We start from the raw sequence: 22,876 nt of genomic DNA on the forward strand, positions 1-22,876 counted from the left end.
TATGAAAGTACCACAATTTTCTTATCCAATCCTCAGTGGATGAACATTTGGTTTGCTTCCACAATTTAGCAATTACAACTTGTACCGCTATGAATATAGGTGCGCATATATCCCTGTGATATGATGTTTTCAGATCTTCTGGGAAAACACCCAGAAGAGAATTGCTGGGTTTAAATGGACCTCTAGTTCTAGTTTGCTGAGGAATTTCAAAAGTGATTTCCACAGTGGTTTCACCAGTCTTCATTCCCACCAGCAGTGAAGTGTTCCTATTTCTCCACAGCCTCGCCAGCATTTGTTATTGGTTGATTTCTTAATGCTAGCTATTCTTACTGGGGTAATCTCAATGTTGTTTTAATTTGCATTTCTCCAATGACTAATGAGGTTGAACACTTTCTCATGTATTTATTTGCCATTTCTATTTCTTTATCTGACAAATGTGTATTCACCTCAGCAGCCCATTTTAGGATTGGGTCTTTGAATTTGGGGGGGGGCTGATATTTTTTAATTCTTTATATGTTCTAGATAGAAGCCCTTTGTCTGAGGGACAGTCAGCTAAAATTTTTTCCAAGTTTGTGGGTTTTCTTCTTACTCTGCTGTTGATTTCTTTAGATGTGCAGAAACTTTTCAGTAGGATGAAATCCCAGTTGTTGATTCTTTGAAGTGTTTCATGTGCAGTTTGTTTTTCGTTCATGTACTCTCTGCCTATCCCTATGTTTTCAAAGTCTTTCCTCATTTTCTCTTCCAACAGGTTTAGTACTTTTGTTTTAATATTGAGATCTGTGATCCATTTTGACTTGAGTTTGGTGCATGGTGATAGGCTTGGGTCTATTTTCAGTCTTTGGCAGGTGGCAAGCCAATTTTTCCAGCACCATTTATTAAAGAGGCTATCATTCTTCCAGTGAGTTTGTTTGGACCCTTTATCAAAGATTAGGGGCTAAGTGTGTTTTTGGTTGTGACTATTTCTTCCAGGTTGTTCCATTGATCCCCAGGTCTGTGTATTAGCCAATACCAGGTTGATTTTATGACAGTAGCCTTGTAGTATAATTTCAGGTCAGGGATTGTGATTCCACCTGACCTGCCCTTGTTGCCTACTTTTGCTTTTGCTATTCTGGGTCTCTTCTGGTTCCAGATGAATTTAAGGCATGTTTTCTCTAGATCTGTGAGGTATGCTGATGGTAGTTGAATGGGAATTGCACTGAATCTGTGCAGCAGTTTTCAGAGTATGGCCATTTTCACGCCGTTTGTTCTTCCTATCCATGAGCAAGGAATATTTTTCCATTTATTGAAATCTTCCTTGATCACTTTTTTCAGAGTACTGTAGTTTTCAATGAACAGATTTTTTACTTCTTCTGTTAGATTGATTCTTAAATATTTCATTTGCTTGGATGTTATTGTGAAAGATGTGGTTTCCTTAATTCGTCTCTTGGTCTATTTGTTGTTTGTGCATAGGAATGCTATCAACTTTTGGGTGTTGACTTTCTATCCCACTACACTGCTGAATTTATTGATTAATTCAAGGCATCTTCTTGTGGAGTTTTTGGGGTCTTCCATGTAAAGTATCATGTCATCTGCAAATAGTGATAATTTTCCTTTTCCTTTTCCTATCCCTATTCCTTTTATTTCTCCCTCTTGTCTAAATGCTCTGGCTAATGGTTCCACAACTATACAGAACAGGAGTGGTGACAGTGGACATCCTTGTCTTGTTCCCAATTTTAAAGTAAAAGATTTCAGTTTTTGTCCATTTAGAATGATGTTGGCTGTTGGATTGCCATAGATGGCTTTGATCAGGTTAAGGTAAAGACCATCTATCCCTATTTTCTGTAGAGTTTTTATCATGAATGCATGTTGGACCTTGTCAAAATCTTTTTCTGCATCTATTGAGATGATCATGTGGTTTTTGTCTTTTGCTCCATTGATATGGCATATAACATGTATAGATTTGTGAATATTGAACCAACCCTGCATTTCTGGAATTTTTCCCACTTGATCGTGATGTATGATTTTCTTGATAATTTGCTAAATTCTATTTCCTCGTATCATACTGAGTATCTTTGCATCTATAACCATTAGGGAGATTGGTCTGTAGTTCTCTTTCTTGGTTGGGTCTTTCTCAGATTTTGGTATCAGTATGATATTTGCTTCCAGAAATGAGTAAGGTGGAATTGCTTCCTTTTCAATTTCATTGAAGAATTCGAGGAGTGTTGGTATTAAATCTCCTCTGAATTTCTTATAAAATTCTGCTGTGAATCCATCAGGGCCTGGGATTTTCTTTGTTGGTAGTTTTTTAATCACATTTTCAATCTCATTAATTGATATTTGGTTGTTCAGGAATTTTATACCTTCTTGACTCAGCCTTGGTAATTCGTACATATCTAGGAATCTGCCCATTTCTTCTGAGTTTTTAATCCTGTGGGAGTGAAGATTTTCAAAGTAGGTATTAGTGGTCTTATGAATTTCTGTGGAATCTGTAGTAAGTTCATCCTTTTCATTCCTTATTGCATGAATCTGAGTTCTTTCTTTCCTTTTCTTGATAAGGTTGGCTAGGGGTTTATCAATTTTATTTCTTATTTCAAAGAACCAGCTCTTTGATTCATTTATTTTTTGGAGGGTTTTCTTTGTCTCAATTGCATTAATTTCTGCTCTAATCTTTATCATCTCCTCCCTTCTTTGGGCTTTCGGCCTGACTTCTTCTTCTTTTTCCAAAAGTTTAAGATGCAGCACTAGGCTACTTATTTGTTTTCTTTCTATTTTCCTTATGTGTGAATTAAGTGCTATAAATTTCCCTCTGAGGACTGTTTTCATTGCGTCCCACAGATTCCCGTAAGTTGTATTTAAATTTTCATTTGTTTGTAGGTATTTTTAAATTTCCTCTTGAATTTCTTCTGTGACCCATTGGTTGTTCAGGGGGTTGTTGTTTAATTTCCAAGTGTTTATGCCATTTTTCAAGTTCCTTTTGTCATTAATTTCTAATTTCATCTCAGTGTGGTCAGATAATATGCATGGGATAATTTCAATTCTTTTGCATTTTGAAAGGTATGTTCTATGGGCTAGGATGTGGTTTACTTTAGAGAAAGACCCATGTGCAGCTGAGAAAAATGTGTATTCTGATGTTGTGGGGTGGCACACTCTGTATATGTACTAAGTGCATTTGTTCACAGCTTTGTTTCAGATCTGTTATTTCCTTCCTGATTTTTTGTCCAGTTGACCTATCTCTTCATGTCAATGGGGTGTTAAAGTCCCCTGTTACAATAGTGTTATTAATTATATGGGTTTTCATGCCTGTTAAGATTTGTCTTATATAATTTGGAGCTCCGATGTTTGGTGCATACACTTTTATGATTGTTAGCTCATCCTCTTGCAGTTTTCCCCTGACTAGTATGTAGTGACCTTCTTTATCTCTTTTGATTGTTGTGAATTTGAAGTTTACATTGTCTGCAAACAGAATAGCTACCCCTGCTTTTTTATGGGTTCCTGTTGATGGAGGATTGTTTTCCATCTTTTGATTTTTAGTTTGTGAATTTACTTTTGAGTGAAATGTGTTTCCTGTATTCAGCATACCTTTGGATTTTGTTTTTTTAATTCACTCTGCCAGTCTGTTTCTTTTGCCTGGAAAATTGAGGCCATTTGCATTTATAATTGTACCAATATGTGTTGATTTATCATTGTCACGTTATTTACTTGCATTGATTTCCTACTTTTTCTACCTGTTTACTTGCTTCTCTTCATGACATTTCCTTTTTACTATAGTTCTTGAAATTGTGGTCAGACTTTTCTCTTTCTAGAATATCTTTTAGTACTCTTTGTAATGCTGGCTTGGCACTCATGAAGTTCTTCAAGTGTTGTTTGTTGTGAAAATATTGTATTTCTCTGTTGAATTCGAGGGATAGTTTGGCAGGGTACATCAGTCTTGGTTGGAAGCTGTTTTATCTCAGGACTTGTAATACTTCACTCCAAGCTCTTCTCGATTGAATGGTTTGTGCTGAGAAGTCTGTCATGATTCTGATGGGCTTTCCTTTATAGGTAATCTGTTTCTTTTTTCTAACCACTTTTAATATTCTGTTCTTTCACTGGAGATCTGGGAACTTGACTACTATATATCTGGGTGTAGTTTTATTTTGGTTGTGGTTGGTTGGAGTTGTATATGCCTCATTTATGTATATATCAGGTTCTGCTTCCGTACTTGGGAATTTTTCTGCTATTAATTCTATAAATATTCTTTTTATGTCAGGTGTGTTGCCTCCTGCTCTTCCATTGTCATACATTATTCCTCTTTGCCTCATCTTGCAGCTGTTGAATTGACTTTTCCTGGATCCTTGTTGATTTTAGAAGATCCTATCTTTCACGGTCACTACCTGCCATGCTGTCTTCAAAGTCTGAAATTCTATCTTCAGCTTCATTGAAGCTGTTTTGGCAGCTTTCAATGGACACTTTGTTTTCCAGAGACTTCCAGGAAAACAAAGCTTCCATTTGAATCTGGTTCATGCATTCTAAGTCCTTTCTATATTTTTCATTTAACGCTTCTGTCCATTTCCTTTGTTTTTCTATTTTCTCATATGCTTCATCTTCAGACATTTTGAGTAGTCCTTTTATTATTATTGTCATTTCATATTTTGCCTGAGAGATTATTTCTGATCTCATCTCTTCTATGGCCTTATGGAGCTGTTTCTTTACTTCCATTGCAATCATTTCAGCTATTTCAGGCATGTGTTTACCAAGTTCTCCTATGTCAATGTCTCCTGGAATTGTTCTGAGTGGGGTGGAGTTCTGGGATTGTGTTTTAGTCCTTCATTTTGTCATGATTGATATTGCATGCAGGAAGCTCAGTTTCCCTCTTCAGTGGCTGCACAGCAAAGGCTACTAATGTTCCTAGTTTTCTTGTTGGTCAGGTTTGCCCCTCAGTGTCCACTTAGAAGCAGTACTTTATCTGGGGTTTTCTGACAGTTGTTGATTTGTATCTAGTTATCCCAGGTCTCAGATGTGGGCATTGGTGTCAGCTGATGACAGGCTGCCTGACCCAATGTCCCCTTGCAGTTCAGGGGCATATGCATGGCCCAGACTTGGGTTGCCCTGGTGTGACAATCCCAGTCCAGTGGACCTATGTCCCCAGGCATTTAGATCAGGTTACAGGCAAAACCCAGACATGAACGACAGGGTCGACAGATTTTGAATCACCTAATTCTGCATCTCCAGCCAGTTCAAGACACATACAGGGACCAGATACAGGCTGCAGCAACAGCAATCACAGACTGCTGGTGCCTGCAACCCCCTAGAGGGTCCAGGAAGAAGTAAAGCAGGACTTGAACCACGGGGCCAGCAGATCTTGGAGCACTTGCTCACTCTGTACAGAACCTGTGCAGGGAGCGCCCAGACATGATCCCCAGTGAGAGCAGTCCCTGGGGCTTCTGAGTGAGGAATTCCTGTCTGTCACACGTGCATATATGGCAGAGACTCAGACTGTAATGGTGCCGGGGTCTTGGGTCACCTGCTTTGCCCTCAGGAAGTAGATGGGAAATACCTGGCTCTCTCAAGTTTCAGCTGGGAACCCTGGAGGTGGGAGTGGGTCCTGACATGCCTGGTTCTGCTTTTTAGTCAGTTCAGTGTTCACACGGGAGGCAGACCCGGGCCACTCCCATATTTTTCCTCTTAACATTTATTTTTCCATGACCTAGAATTCCTCAGTTTTAATTTAGTTTTAAATGCTGGTTGGATGTCTCATCGGAAATTTAAAGACCTTTGAAATGGTTCTTGTACGAGAGAGAGAGAGAGAGAGAGAGAGAGAGAGAGAGAGAGAGAACTTATTGTCAGTCTTCTAACCATATTTCCCCAAATCATACAGCATTAGCAGGATATGAATGTCTTCCAAATACTAGTACCTGCATCTGTACTGGGGTAGCTCCCTGGATGTGCCTGACACCACCATGCATGTGTGCATGGAAGACAAAAGTACCAGGAAATTAATCCTTTAATGAATATTAAAGTGAATATTTCTTTGTCAATAATTTCAGATTAGCATAAAAATATTCAAGCTTATTCTCTCCATCTTTTGGATAAATTAATGAGTTGATTTGCACCATTTCTTGTTTTGTGTCATTTTGTAGTATATCCCCTGGATTGAGCTCTGTTACTGAGCTGATTATTTTTCCAACGTCATTTTTTCATTCCCCTATCACTTTTCACATTCCAAACATGTCCAAGAATGCTAACTCTTTTCTAAGGTCTACTTTTAGGGAGCTCCACCTAACAGAGAGAAGAGAAAGGAGGAGGGAGAGAGAGAAGAATGAGAGGGGGGAGAGAAAGAGAGAGAGTGACAGAGAGAAAGAGAGAGATAAATTAGGCATGGAAGAAAACAAAAGACAGAGAAAATGCATACTATATGAATGCCATAGATAGCTTTTTGCTACTTGGAGGAAAAAGCCACATTTATATCTATAGAAGAATAGATGAGCAACATGGAGTACATTCATGCAATGAAATAGAGCAGAAAATCAGGGGTATATAACATGGAAGTACATGGAAACATATGAATGGAATCTCATAAATTTTGTTAGACCCAGAGAAAGAAAATATGATGTTTTGCACTTTTTTATTCCCATTTACTTAGAGTTCAAAAACAGCTTATGTTTCTATAAATCAAACTGTACTTTCTTGGGTAGGTAGTAACTAAAAAGAGACATGCTCTTTAAGCAGCTTATTTCTTGTTCTGAGTGCTTGCTACATGGGAATGCTAGTTTACTGAGCATTTATTTATTGTGAACAATTGAGCATGGCATACTTTCCTATATATACATGATATTGAGATATGTCCATGTATGTAAAAATAAATTAGACATATGTGTGTTTTGAGAGACTCAAGTCTGATAAGAGAGGTATGGCATATACATACTTTATACATTTCATGTTAAAATTATCAAAAGTAATTAGTTTAATACAGGCAATGGGTCCAAGAATTAAAGATGGAAGAGAAGTGCTCTTGTATCTGACAAGAATCAGAGCTGTTTAATGCAAGTAACAAAATTAAAATGTTTTAAGATTAGCCTGGGCTTGCATGTGTGTGTGGATTGGAGTCTATGTGAAAGAACAGACGGAAGATACGTGTTGGCAAATTTTACAAACAAATTTCTTGCATGAGTTAAACATAGGCCTTCAGTTGTGAAATATAAGCCAGGAAAAAGTTGCTGCTGAATGAAGGGAGACTCCCAACAGCAGGGTGAATAGTTTGAATACATTTTGCTGAAAGCCAATATTTTACAGCACAGTTGATGTGGTCAGAGCCTACTTGGAGAGGATATGAAAGCAATGAGATACAGAACAGTGTGGTGTGAGGAAGCCCAAGAGGACGTATGAGAAGGATACCACTCGCTGCCTCTTGACAGTTAGCTTGTGTGATGACAGGGAGCCAAAACAGAACCTGTAGTTTATGGTCCAGTGATAGGAACTGAGAACAAAGGAAATGACCTCTTTTTGGAGCAGGTTAAACTGGAGTCATTGGCAGGGTTTTTAAAGTTCAGTAGGAAATTTGAAAACATAAGGCTGGAGTGCATGAGAAAGTCTGGGACTACAAATCTGGGAATCAGTGACATTAATATGGTTGAGGTGATCAAGGGTCAACGTGATGAAAAATGGAAAGCAAATATAATGCTGCTTGGGGGGATGGTTAAAAAAAGAATGTGCTGCTTCTTTGGAACTTCACATTCAGTGCTGTAAGGATCAAAAGCAAATTGGTGGAAATCCAACAATAGCAACAGCAATAACACTGTGCAAATTTCTTGTGTGTAGAGGGATGTTTGTTGTTAACCTACAAATTCTCCAGTTCCTGACAGTATAGTACTTTTAGTAACTGAGTATTTCAAGTGAGTAAGTAAACTAATTCATATTTACACAATGCTTTACCTTTATTTTTTATTTTAAAGAGAATAAAAAACAATAACAAAAGAATAACAACATAGACAAAAACAAAGCAAAGCAAAAACAATAAAAATGATACAGGGTTTCAAAACAAAATGATAGGAATAAACAGTGGTTGTTATTTTACATATTGTTATCTTCAATGAAGTTGCTCAGATAACCAGATGTAAGGATGCAAGACTGATCAAACCATTAAAGAGAATAAAAAATAATAAAAACTTTGCTGTATAATTTTGTTTTATTATCAGTATCCTCAGCACATCATGTTTTTTAAAATTTACACAGTATAAATAATATTTAACATTTAAAATTTTATATTTATAAGAAATATTTTATAACTAGTGACAGGGAATCATATTTTTATCACTTTGCTGAGGGGAATGGGCAATCTCTTCTCATGAGTCTAGTGTAAGTCTGATCTATACACAGTGCTCATCCTGGGGGAACACTGAGAGAAAGGCAAAGGAAGACATAACTGGCTCCACCTTCCAGAGTGTGTTGGGTCACACTACAGACCATCATCTATCAATAATTAGTGTCAGAATGCAGGTTGTACATCTACAATTGCATAAAAGAGCCTCTTATGTGATGGTAGAGCACAGTTTCCCTGGAAAAATAGCTGCAATTATATGAAATTCACAGGGTTACTTTGTGGGGTTAATGGTGTGATGCTTCTAAGGACAAACTGCGAGCGCACAGAAGAGGTGAAGTAAGTGTTAGTTTTCTCATCCCCACTGCTAAATTCATCAGGCATTAGTGACAACAGTAAAGCCCTTCCAAGAATACCCTAGTGGAGAAACAAAGTTGTCTGCAACCATGGATATCAGACTCTAATGAGATCGTAACTCCAGTGGTAAAATTCCCAACTTTCCTTGCCTTTGGAATACAAACACTGTAGATCATTACACCTGCTGCTTGTTAGGATTTTAATGATAGATAAATGCTGAGCAGAAATCTGTTCTCTTAAGTGGCAAACTCACAGTGTGAGTGATAATAGCAAGAATCTGGTTCTTTGATGACAAAAACATGCACCATAGACACTGGTCGTATTCTAATTTCTTATTAGAAACATTACGGCAATATAATTTTGTTCTATTTTTAAACCACGGAAATGAGTTTTAAATATGCAGCCTTACAAACATTTTTCACTGTATTGTGGTTCTTAATTGTGATTTTGACATCTATCCACATGCTCAAGCTAAAATAAGGGCAGTGAAGATATCAGTTTGGTTTTGTAAATTATCCTCATACCTCCTTTAACATTCTCTGTCTCTGGATGTATTATTGCTCTGATTTTGAGGTGTTCACAAGTCTGTCTGTATTTCTCCACATACAGTGTTCATGGGTGTGTATCTTGTTGGTTTTGTTCAGAAGAAGTGTCTGCTTTTTCTACAGCTCTGTGCTGGCTATGTTGATTAGCAGTCAGACTAGACTGTGAAATAGAAAAAAAGAGAATCCCTACAGACAGGTAGAGTAGATTCTGGGCAGTCCTAAAACTATAAGTGTCCTGATAGGCCTATACTTTTGATTTTCTGTTCCTACTTCAAATATCCTTCCCATGATGTGAATAAAATTTTACTTCTTGCAATCAGCATCTGTAAGAGCAATAGCTTAAACAATGTAAAATGTGAACTGCACAATTAGAAATGCCTTTTAATTCTGGTAGGACAAGTGTACACAGTTTTAATACCGTGCTGTCTTCAGCACCAATGTCTAACTACTCTTTTATGTTTGTCAGGATCAATTTGCTTTGAGTGGCTCCATTCTAGATGGGATGAAATACAAGATAACTTGCAAAAGTAATAATCTCACTGTCACAGGTAAAGGTGATTTATATACAATAGGGTGTACTGTTACAAGATAATAAGTTCTCCTGATTTAACTAACATGGAATGTGAGTTATAACCTCTTTGTGGGGGAAAACATTAATTAAAATTTTTGCAAGGGGTGGAAAATCAGTTTGAGAACTTTCAATACAAATAGGTAATACTTTTCCATTTTAAGTAAAGCCAGTTCACATTATCTAAATATAAGGGGCATGGTTACTACTCTTGATTCTTACAACAAGAAGATAAAACAAATTGATAAAAGAAATGAAATAGAAGAATATAAATGATAAAGAAATGCAGAGCATTCCATAAATTTTAACTTTGTAACAGTGATCTCTACAGCCCACCATGTATTCTCTTGTCAGTAATAACAACAAGTTTTCTAAGACAAGATAGATAAATTGTCAGTCTCCACATATTCTGAAGCTATCTGGGTAACTTTATTTATTAAGCAGTAGATGTATTTGTTCCTGGTATTGGTAGCCAACCGAAGTATACTAAATTTATTTATGGATTACATATCCACTTGCATAGACCAATAGAAGTTATCATGGGTTGGTAAAATAATACGGCCTTGAAAAAACACAAGTGGATTTATATTTGGCTTTTGGAATTTAAATACATTTAAGATATTTTATTTATCTCTGAACATTAATGAAATCTGCCATAATATAGCAATAATAACATTAAAGAATGAAACAAACATGGCTGATTTATGTACACATTGGGTAATTGAAAACACTCATTCAAATTTATTCATCGTGCTATAGAGAATACAAGAAATTTCATGCCTGCAACAGTAACTTAATTTCCAACTGGAAAGCAAAACACACAAGGATCAGACAAACTGTACATTGAAAAATTACATTATATAGCACAATAATCTCAGGAACAGTAATAACGATAGACATAGATAAAATCAGAAAATTCCTAGGAGTATCACCAGTTTTCAAGATTCTTAAATTCTCCTTCAGAGGCTCTTGAAGTCAGATTAACATGAGCTTCATAAGCAATATGAAGGCAGTGTGAGTGGTTGATATTGCTTACTCACAGGAGCAGTATGTGAAACACGAAATATTTCCATGTGAAACTCAGTTAAGTAGCTTACATTATGTTTTCCAGGGAGATGAATGCATAATCCATAGATTCCAGATTTATTTACTACAGACAAGATTTATTATAGAGACCAGATATATACTGTCACTTGTTGTCATATTAGCTCAGCTCAGATTCTTGATTCAGTAGACATAGTCAACAGCAACTGCACTTTTTCTCTGTTGGAGAGACTTAATTACATACCTGTTTCATAACCCTTTATTTCTCTGAAACACATGGGGAGATAAAATATAAGCTACACATCTTTTAGTTTATTCCCTGAATCTTCAATGTTGAACCCATTATGATAATGATAAACACAAGGTGCTCTGAGAACACATTATCCCACTTGTCATTCAATCCTCCTTCTCAGAACAGTGCTTAACAACTAGTAGATGCTAACTGATGAATGAATATCATTCCTACTAAACTTTAAGCCCTCAAAGATAACAGCACACATTTCTTATCTAAAGTATATACCAATGTTGAGCACACAGTAGGAATGCAATAAAAATTTGCTAATATAAAAGAAAGAGATTGATCATGTGTATCACACTCAGTAATGACTTGATACTTAGGTCTGGAGATGCAACAGGCTAGATTTTTTGTGCTTAGATTGAAATCCAAATGCATTTACTGAATACCAGATAGTAAAAATGAACCTATTTAGAAATGTAGATTTTTCTCTGAATATTGAGATTTGAAAATTTGGACCATTAGTAAAGTTGACAATAATTATGTATTTACTTAAATTATACATAAACACACACATGAAAACATACACTGAATGGTTTGAAACCAAAGAAATTTCTCTTTTATCGTTCCAAGTGCTTAGCTATCCAAAATCAATGTGTTGGCACAGTGATGCTGTATCTGAAACCTCTGCAAGAGTACACTTCCCTGTCTCTTGAGCTTTGAGTAGCATTAAGTGTTCCTTATACTGCCTTGAAGTTATCCAAATTCTGTGGACTCTGTTCTCTTGCAACTTCTTTTTTTTCTTTGTGTTTCTGTTATGACCTTATACTTCATTCTTCTCTTGGGTCTAGCTTCTCCTCTTACAAGAACACTCACCATACGGGGTATCACCTCACCTTAACTTACTTCTAACTGTAAAGATCATATTTCCAAATATGGACATATTTTCAGGTACTGGAAGTTAGAACTCTTTTATGTAATTTTTAATATTCCAACCAATAACAGAGTCATTTACATACTTTGAAGAGAATGAAAAGCAATAACAAAAAAACAACGTAGACAAAAAAACAAAGCAAAAACAATAAAAATGACAGAAGGTTTCAGAACAAAATGATAGGAATTAACAGTGGTTGTTATATTGCATATTGTTATCTTTAACAAAGTTGCTAAGTTTATCAGATGTAAAAATGCAAGATTGATCAAACCTTTAAAGAGAAAAAAATAAAAAAATTAGAAATGATACAGAGCTTCACTAAACAGGATGATAGGAATTCACTAATGGTTGCTTGATTTTGGACAGTCTATCCTACTAAGGTTGATTTATTCTAAGGCATTCATTATTAAAATATGTTGTGGTTTTTGTTCTACTTCATATAAAAGAATGCATTCTAAATTAACATATGCATTATTTGGCTACAATTTATTAATCTTTAAATCATTAGGCCTCAAAAAGTCTTACTAACCTCAGATTTCTTTTAATCTAGCTATATGCATCCATTCTGTCTTTTCTTTGGTCATTTAATTGCTCCTTCTGAGACTTCTTTTGTTTCATAAAGTATGAAAGTTATTTAGTAGATGAAAGAACCATTGATTAAGTGGATTACAAATGCAAGAACACATATTTGGAAACAAGACTTTGAGTTTTGTTCAAGAATTTATCTAAAGAAAGAAAATGAAAACTGCATGAAGAGGCTGGGACTTTAGCTCAGCAGCACAGCGCCTGCCTGGCAAGTACAAAGTCGTGAGTTCAATTCCCGGTACCAGAAAAAAAAAAAAAAAAAAAAAAAAAAAAAAAAAAAGAAAGACTGTGTCAGCCTCCTACAATGCTCAGATTACAGAGATTCACCACTATATCTGCCTGCATTTTTTTAAAAATGGAAAGGAAAACATATGTTAAGAGTAGAGATAAAATGGGTTACTGTAAGGGGCTGGGGATTTAGCTCAGTGGCACAGCGCCTGCCTGGCAAGCGCAAAGTAGTGAGTTCGATTCCCGATACTGGAAAAAAAAAAAAAAGAAAGTTAAAAAAAATGGGTTACTGTAAAAAATGCTCAATAGATTGGCATCAAGGCTGACTAAAGACAGGAGTATTCACGAGAGGCTTTGAAGATGCTGGCCAAAGTTCATGGGTACTTAGAAACAAAAGATGAATAAAATCCCAAACAGGAGGAAGCAGTTTGAAGGAGAAACTCATTAGATAAAAATCTAGTAACAGGGGTATTTAAAATAAGAAACAGAGCCTCTTCTTAATTTCAACCCTACTTACAGCACAGATCTGGTAAACACGCCATCCTATGAAAGGTTTAAATCCTCTTGAAGGAGAGAGCACAGATCAGTGGTTGGCCATAGGTACCCAGCCTAGCCAGTGCCCAGCACCACCCAGTGCCCACCTGGCCCCATTGTACTCTCACTTGGAGATGGAACCCAGCACATGAGAGATTGGTAAGAATAGCTTTCATCAGATCAGGGTACTAAAAAAAAGCACAGCCAAGGAATCACTCAGAGGTAGGTTAGGACTGGAGAACCCTTGGGACAGAGAGGCCGGGTCCTGGTTAGGGACTCAGAACCAGGTATCGAGGGACCTATGAGATGGTGAAAATCACTGGATTTTGAAGTGGCTGGAACTTGTGGGATCCAGGGAGGAGAAAAGACACTGGAGCAGCACCAGAGCAGGTGTTCCACAAACCCTCAAGTGCCTCTGATCTCTGCACCCAGGTGGCCTCCCTTCTACTGACTGCCACACTTGCTGAGTTACATGCAGAAGGTTTGCTTCCACCCTACATTAAGTGCCCCTGAGACTGTGGGCTGGAAAGAGACCCTTTGTGAACTGAACAGCCGGAACACTGAATCACTAGGGCTGGAGCAAACCGCCCAGATCAGTGGCCGTGCAGGCTGTTTCCCACTGGCCCACAAAAATGACTAAAATCCCAGGTCAGACAGAAGCTCAGCAAGCAGCAGCATATACAAGGGACAAAGCAAAGCTGTTGAAATGGCTTGAAGGGACAGGGATGCTGCCTCCTGCCTGACCACAGGAGACTACTGAGGTTGCTGGCCAGAAGGAACTGGGACAGAAGTGCAAACAGCAAGCCCGGGAAGCTAAAAGAAGTGAACTGGGGATAGCAAGTGGTGGAGCCTGTGGCAAAATTTCAGCTGGGAACCTGAGGTTGCTACGCATCAGTAGGAGGAGTGGGACCTTCCAGCATTCTGAGGACACCAGAGGCTTCTAAGCAGAGCACCCTGAGTGTTTTTATTCTGTAGTGTGTATGTGTGTGTGTGTGTGTGTGTGTGTGTGTGTGTGTGTGTTTCTTCCATTTTTGTGGGATTTTTTCTGAGTGGTACATAATTGTATAGATGTATGTACAGTTACAACTATGCATATACATTTTCTACTATTGCTTGTAAAACATTGCAAGTTCTTTAGGCCATGCAAGCCTACTTCACAGGTTGTTTCTTGGATTTACTTCACTTTGCTTGACTCTTGGTCAGCAAGGCTGTTACATTTGGATGCAATGCCCCATCACTTCTGTTACCTCCATCTAAAATTTCATCATTTCCTTACCTGTGCTTTTTCTCCTCCCTCTCAGTCCTTCTCCTATCACTAGGACTCACTTCCTTATGTATATTATTTTATTTTTTGTCTTGCTTTCTACTTATATCTTTTAAACATAAATGACTAATATAAATAGTACACTATCTTAACAGCTCATATTGTTTCCCCTCACCAAGCATTTTTTCATAAGGTTTCTAAAATACCCTTACAATTCTCCCCAACCTCGACTATTATTTTCTTATACATAACTATTGTAAAACATATTTTTCTGTGCATGAGAGGGACATAAGTGCACTACTATTTTTTATTTTAGCGTGCACGAGAGGGACATAAGTCTACTACTAACTGTACATGACCGCTAACATCTTTCACTTTTCCATAGTGTCTCACATTGTCTTGTCAGGCTCTGCCTCACCAAAGATCGTTGCCTAAGTCTTCTTTCTAACTTAGGGATTCTGCTAGTTTATAAACAAGATGCAATCTCCACAAAGCCTCTCCTACTTTCTACTTGTGAATTCCTCTCTGTTCTTCTATCCTTCCACCTTACACACACTCTCTGAAACTCCCTCTACCTCCCTCTCTTTCCAGGTAGAAAAGAAATATCAGTCTAAATTATCACATTTCATTTGCTTTTCCTTTTCAGTTTCCTTTATTTTTTCTTCTTTTACTTACTTTTAGTCTGATTATTTTTTCCTTTATCTTTTCATATCTCTCCCTCTTTCCTGTACTATTACTAATCCTTTGTATTCCTGGGTTTTTGAAAGAGCAGAAAACTTACCAAAGAAGCCATAAGTGTGTGTGGCTTGAAGATAAAAAATAAAAAGTTATATATATAAGGAAGTGAATCCAAGTGATAGGAGAACGTATGAGAGGGAGGAGAAAAAATAAAGGTAAGGACAAAATGAAATATTAGATGGAGGTAAGAGAAGTGATGGGGCATTACATCCAAAGGTAACAGTCTTGCTGAGCAACAGTAAAGCAAGGTGAAGTAAATCCAAGAAATGATTATCTATCTATCTATCTATCTATCTATCTATCTATCATCTATCATCTATCATCATCTATCTATCAATCAATCTATATTGGTTCTTTGTTAGTATTACCAGAGTAGTTAGAATAGTTGCTCTCTCCTTGCAATTTCGTTCTAGGGATCACTCTGCAGTTCGTATAAATTGAGTAGGTAGCTGTGTATTGAGTCACACCCAAATTCAAGTGCACACCACAAAGCGAAATCCACTTACTAAAAAAAATCTCTCTACTATAGTAGCAGAGCTTTTCTGCCCAAGTGATCTATAACTCTAAACAAAGAGACAAGACTCATGAGAAAGACAATGCGATACATCAAAAATTAAGATCAACTTCACAAAAGCTGATCGGATAAACACTAAAGTAGAGGAAGTTTCAGGCAAAGAACAGAAACACCAAATAGTGAAAATGTTTGAAGAGTTCAAAGAAGAAACACACGAAGAATTTACTATGATAGTCAGTGATATCAAATAGGATGTAAATGAGTGGATAATTAACTTAATAATAAGATGTTTAAAGAGATTAAAAAAGAAACATAGAAAACAGCTGACTAAACTAAAAAGACAACATAGATATTAATGACAATTTTGGTAAAGAATATCAGTTTGTACAAAAATCACTAAAACAGCTTTCCTCAAGGGGATTCTAAGTACAGTGAGGTTGTAACATCCATGAGCACATAGGAACGAAGACATCTAACAGGGAGTGAAGTAAACAAGAGACAAATAAAAAGGAACTGAAAACACTGAAAAAATACAGTGACAGGAATGAGTAAATTTCCTTCAATAATAATACTAAATATAAACAATCTGCTATGGTTTGTGTCTGGATGTCCCCCCAAAGCCTCATGCAGTCATGGGGTGGGCTTCTAGAGTTTATGATTAATTCATGGTCCAATACTGGGATTATGGGTGTGACTGCTACACCCCTCTGGGCTGGATAGTTTGCATACAGTGTCAAGGAGGGAAAGAGCCTGCTTGCTGCCTCTCCTCCCTTTTTTTCTCTTGTTGCTTTTGCTGTCTTCTGCTACAGTGAACTGTTGCCCTCTGCCATGAGCCACTCTGCCTTAGAGCATATTAAGTATGGACTGAAACCTCTACAAACTGTGAGCTAAATAAGCCTTTCCATCCTTAATTTTGAGCATCAGGTATTTTGTTCCAGCAAGGAGAGAAAAGTACCTAAGACATAATCTTAACTCCCCAGTCAAAATACAGATTGGCAGATTGGTTTAAAAGAGACAATCATACACTGTTTGCAAGAAACATACCACGTCAATTAGGAAACACATACATTGAAAATGAAAGTATAGAAAGCAATATCCAATACAGTAAGAGACTGAAATCAAGAAGGAAAAGATATCTTATTTCCAGACAAAGCTCACTTTAAGCCAAAATTGATTAGAAGAGAAAACATGGTTACTGTATACTATTAAAAGGAAAATATCAACAAGTGGAGATAATGTTTTTAAATAAATATGCACCAAATATTGGTGCATCTAATTTCAACAAAAGAAAACTATAAGACAATATCATTTTTTTTAACAAACAGACATCCATTTATGAAATAGCATATGAACAATACAAGCAATACAGAGATACAGGTAAAATGGAAGGAAATTAACAATTGTTGTTGTATTATGTATTGATATCTTTAAAGTGGTTTCTTAGGAAAACAAATAGAGACATGCAAGATTGATGAAATAATTAATCACTAACTATTCCTTTCAGTAAAGCAACAAAAGTCAGTAGTACAACTCTGCTAGCTATCCTATATATGCATACATGCATACATAATTTCCCCTTCTTTCTTTTCTCTTTTCCCTCACCCCAGTTGCTCTTCATTTTGAGCATTTTCCTTTCATTTCACAATGTCCGTCATACCTCCTAATTTTTATTCACTCTTTCATGTTCTTACACTAGTGAGACAACACATTGCTTACACATGGAAGTCTAGTTTATTTCACTTATGTGTATTGTCTCCAGTTGTGACCATTTACCTGTAAAAGCCTCGAGTTTATCCACAGAGGAATGGATAAAAAATTGTGGTGCTTTTATATAATGGAATATTACTCAGCTGTAAAAACAATATCATTAATGAATATAGATGTGAAAATCCTCAGCAAAATGCTTGCAAACAGAATATAACAAATCATTAAAGATCATACATCATGACAAAGTGGACTTTATCTCCTATATTAGCTAAGATAATTGTACTACTAATTTCTGTTGGTTTACTGAAAAGAACAGTTAAGGCTTAATTTATCAATCTTACATGCCTATATCTGGCAATCTGACCAACTACTTTGAAGATAACAATACATAATATAACAATCATTATTAATTTCCTATCACCTTGTTTTGAAATTCTGAATCATTTCTATTGCTTTTTGGTGTACAATTTTTGCTCTTTTTTTTTTTTTTGGTTTTCCTCTTTAAAATAAAATTTAAAAAAGCAAAAAAGACAGAAAAGTAGATGAAAGAAAATAAAAAGAAACATAAAACCAATGCAGAGGACAGAATAGTGTTGCAATTATAGAAGATATTAATTTAAATATATCAACAATCACTTAAGATGTGAGTGGTTTAAGTAAAACTTTTAAAAGTAGAAATGGTAGATGAAAATAGACTTCATTATATGTACTCTACAAGAGTCCAATTGTAAGTATAAGGAAACACTGATTAAAGTAAAAATAGAATTGCACTGCAAGAAACCCAAAAGAAATCTGTAGTAGCTATATTACTTGAGATAAACAACGACTTCTGAGTACAGGACACAATCAGAGATAAACAAAGCTTTACATTATGAAAAAAAGGGTCAAATCTCCAAGAAAAATATGTCAATATTTTGAATATATGTGCCTTTTAACAGGATATGAAAACTCTCAAGCAACTGGTGTAGTGATGCATGGCTATTATCCTGAGACTGAGGGAGGAAAATCACTTCAGCTTAGGAATTCAGGGCCACTGGGCAAAATTACGAGATTCTGTCTCAATAACTTTTTCAGAAACACTGACAGCTACTGGGAGAACCAGATAATAAATCCATTATCAGAGTTGGTGACTTTAACATTCTTCTTTTTATAACTGGTAGACCAAGTATGTATAAAGTAATTAAACATTTCATGATCTGAGCAGCACTATCAATAAACATCATCCACCTGACACTTAAAGAGGAGGATGTCCAACAACAGCACACATAGACTCTTCACCTCATGGAATACTCGCAGGGTGACACACTGGGACAGGTTAACAAAGCTTTAAAAATGACAGTCATGCCAAATAGGCTCTCTGAGTATAATAACATTAAAGAAGATGGCAGGAATAAATGATATATGGAAATGAAAAGCTGGAGATTAGAAACACGTTGCTAAATAACACCTGGCCCAAAAGGGTTGAAAGAAATGAGTACACTCAAACTGATTGAAAAATAAAATCTGCCTAATCAAAATTTGTGGGATGAAATAAAAACAGAGCTTAGGGTCAATACCACAGTCCCATGAATAGGTACTGAAAACAAAAAAAAAAATCAGAAATTTATGATTCACCATTTCGTTAGTATCTGCTTGGGTACTCTAAACCAACTAAGGTGGCACATATACAAGGCTGTTTCAACATACCTCAGTACCTTTGATTGCCATGTCCCCATCATTCCTCTCTCTCTTCCCATCCAATCTTCTGATAACCTCCATTATGTTGTCAACTTTCATGAGATCAAAGTTTTAGGTTTTACATATGAATGAGATCATATGTACATCAAAGGTCCTTGTCCTTCTGTGCCTGTCTTATTTCAGTGAACAAGATAATCTTGATTCTGCCCACATTATTAAAAGGGTAGGATTTCATCTTTTATGGCTGATTAGTATTCCAATGTGTACGTGTACCACATTTTTTTATACATTCATCAAATGACTAGTACTTGTTTGTTTCCATTCTCTGGCTACTGTGAATAATGCTGCAATGAAATACAGGAATGTAGACATTTCTCTGATATACTGTAGTGGTTTAATTTCCATAGGACATATCCTTAGAAGTAAAAATGTTAGATACAATAGTTCTCTTTTTAATTTTATTTTAAGGAATCTCCATATGATTTTCCATAATGTCTCTACTAATTCACATTTCTACTACCAGTGCGCAAGTATTCCCTGTTCCCTAAACTCTTCTCAGCATCTCACATTCTGTCTTTTGGTTAGTAGTCATTCTTACTGGGGTGTGATGCTAGCTCATTATGCTTTTAATTTGGTTAGTCTGAAGATTAGTGAATTTTAGCATTTGTCCTTTTACCCCATGGCAATTTGTATGCCTTCTTTAAAGTAATTGCTATTTACACTTGCTGCTCCTTTTAATTGGGCTGTTTGTATATTTACTGTTGAATTTTTGGAATTCCTTATATATTTTATACACTAGCCCCTTGTAAACATGCAGATACTGCCTTCTATTATCATTCATAAGTTAAAAGACCTAGGGCTTCTTGGAGAAATGTTTTCTTTTTTAGACAAACAATATGCAAGATGAACCTGTAGTGGTAGATCAAATGGAAGAGAATGAACGAACAAAATCTAAGCATATTGCTAGGAAAGTGTCAAAGGGGTGTGGAAGCCAATTGAAAGAGCTTCCAATGGTCATAAATATCCACAATTTCATATTGATGCAAATAAATGATAAAGTATATTAATAAATTCAGAAGAGATAAATGTGTGAGGAAAAAATCTGAATAAATTATTTAGATTATCTGCCCTCAGTATGAGGATGCATAAATATCCAATCTTTAAATGTGATCTGCACATAATAACATCCTTCTAATTATCACAGTATGGATAAAGAAGAAAACTAAAGTAATTTTTTACGACAGAAATGACAACATTGCCTCAGCCAGTGTTCCAGGTCAACAAAAGGAGTCAAAACATGTTGATAGTACAGACTTTTGATATGATGGATCAATTTAAATATACATGAAATTTAAGTCTTTGACTGTATTAGACAGTCATTTCCTTTGTGTTTCTAACTCAGTGATCTTTTTTTTAACATAAAAAATATCCCACTAATTTGGAATTAATTACTCACTACTCCATTGAGCTTCCTCTCATTCTTAGCTTAACACAATACTGAAAGCTTTCCTTTTTGTCTTTTTATGAGCATGATTCAAAAAGTATGATCTCTAAATGGTCATTTTATGAAGACATTAAAAGTGTAATTTTACCGTGTGTCTTTCGCTTCCACAAACTCTTGCTTGCTCTTCTTTTATTTTGTTTCAGTAGAAATATCTCCGGCAGATTAAGAGGACTGCTTTATACCCTCACTACTAAAAGCAAAGGTCTATGAGGACATGAATTTCTGTTCATTTCTGGAACAGCACCTGTTAAAGGACAGGTGATCTATAAATGTTTCTTAAGTGGGTGTGCTATGGCACTGTCTGCATTTACCTCTAAAATTTTTCCTCCTATCTGGGGAGATATTAATTGGAGTCATGGAGGCAGCTGGGAGTTTTATGTTAAAACATACTCTTGATGTACCACTACATTTTGAGTTAAATGAGAAAGAAATTCATGGCAAATTGGAGAGTGTCAAAGAGATGAGGGAATACAGTGTTGAGGATTTGAGGGAGGCCAAATTTTCTTTTTAAATGAAGTTCTCAATGATGAATATTTCAGAGAGCAATGGAGAACAAGTGTGAGAGTGGCTGATGTGGAAGAAAATGGTAAAATGTTGAGAGATGACAGGAAGGGTGGGAATAAATCACATAGATTCCAAGATGTCAGTAAGTGTGCTTGGGGCTGGGGATTTAGTTCAGCGGCACAGCACCTGCCTGGCAAGTGCAAGGTCATGAGTTTGATTCCCTGTACCAAAATAAATAAATCAATGAATAAAGTGTGGTTGGTAGGAAATTGAGGCCATGAGTAAGCATATTTTCTTATTATTTCATGGTAATGTATATACGATTAAGGTCACATGCTATAATTAGAGTGTTTTCCAGCACACAAATATTTTTGCTGTAATTTTGTATATATACAGTAACAATTTATTTCAGAATGTTTTATCTATAATTTAACCTTAGCAAGGAGACTCTATATTGTTCAAGTTACCCTGTGATCTTCTCCAGCCTTGATCAGGATGGAAAATATACATTAAACTTCCAATGTACATCATTCTCTTCACTTTTCATAGTAAGGATTTTATATTCCAACTCTTTAGTTTTATCTTTATTTTCTTCCCTCCCTCGGCTCTCACCTCTCTGCAGTACTGAGTATTGAACTACTGCCTTTCTGCTAAACTACATTCCCAGCCTGATTAATTAAAATTAGGTTTTTTGTTTTTTAAATTTTGAGACAGGACCTTACTAAGTTTCCCATTGCTATGGTTTAGATCAGGAATGCTCCCTTGACACACGATGGGCTCAGTGGTGGAGCTTTTGAAACCTGAGGGTTGTGGGGTGCTCTAGCTGTCTTGTTAGGAGGTAGGGTCTAGCTAAGGGGTCAGGTCTCAGGGGTGTGACCCTGAAGAATCGACTTCCCTCCCTGGTTCTTCCTTTCCCTTTCATCTTCCTGACCACCACAGTGTGAGCAGGTTTCCTCTGCTCAGGCGCTTCTGCAATGCTATACCTGCCTTGGAGCCAGCCTAACGTAAACTAAATATGAACCAAAATACATCTATCTTATTTTAATTTGGAAGTACCGGGTATTGTGTTTCAGTGACAATAAAATGACTTAAACAACTAGAAAAGACGCAAACTTGAGATCCTCCTGCTTTAGCCTCCCAGGATGCTGGCCATTTCTTTTCTTGACATTCGTGGTAGCCTTTCTTCTTTTGCAAAATAAAATAAATAATTTACACTCTGGTGTACATAAACAGCAAGTTGATGGTCAAAAGCAATATTAGACTCATTTGTGAACCCCTGTACAATGTGCAAAGTGCTTTCCATTTTTTAATTTTTTAAACTTTAATTAGAACATATTGGCAGTACATAATGATTACATTCTTTATGAGAAATTGACACATGTACATAACACATTTCAATTTATTTTTGTTGCTAACATTAGATTTATTTATTTGTTTTATAAGTCCTGATACAGTTAATTAGCATACATATAGATTGACACTAATAGGCCAGAAAACATATAAAACACATCAGATAATTATATTAAATCAAGGTACACTTTTAGATACATTGTCCATGTTGGATTACAATAACTCTTCTCTCTTTTTGCCTATATCTATCATAGATATGTATGTTATATGCATGTTTTATATATATTATATAATATATTTATTACATAATATA

Source organism: Chinchilla lanigera, unplaced genomic scaffold (assembly GCF_000276665.1).
Source record: "Chinchilla lanigera isolate Chin_1 unplaced genomic scaffold, ChiLan1.0 scaffold00021, whole genome shotgun sequence".
Classification (NCBI taxonomy): Eukaryota; Metazoa; Chordata; class Mammalia; order Rodentia; family Chinchillidae; genus Chinchilla; species Chinchilla lanigera.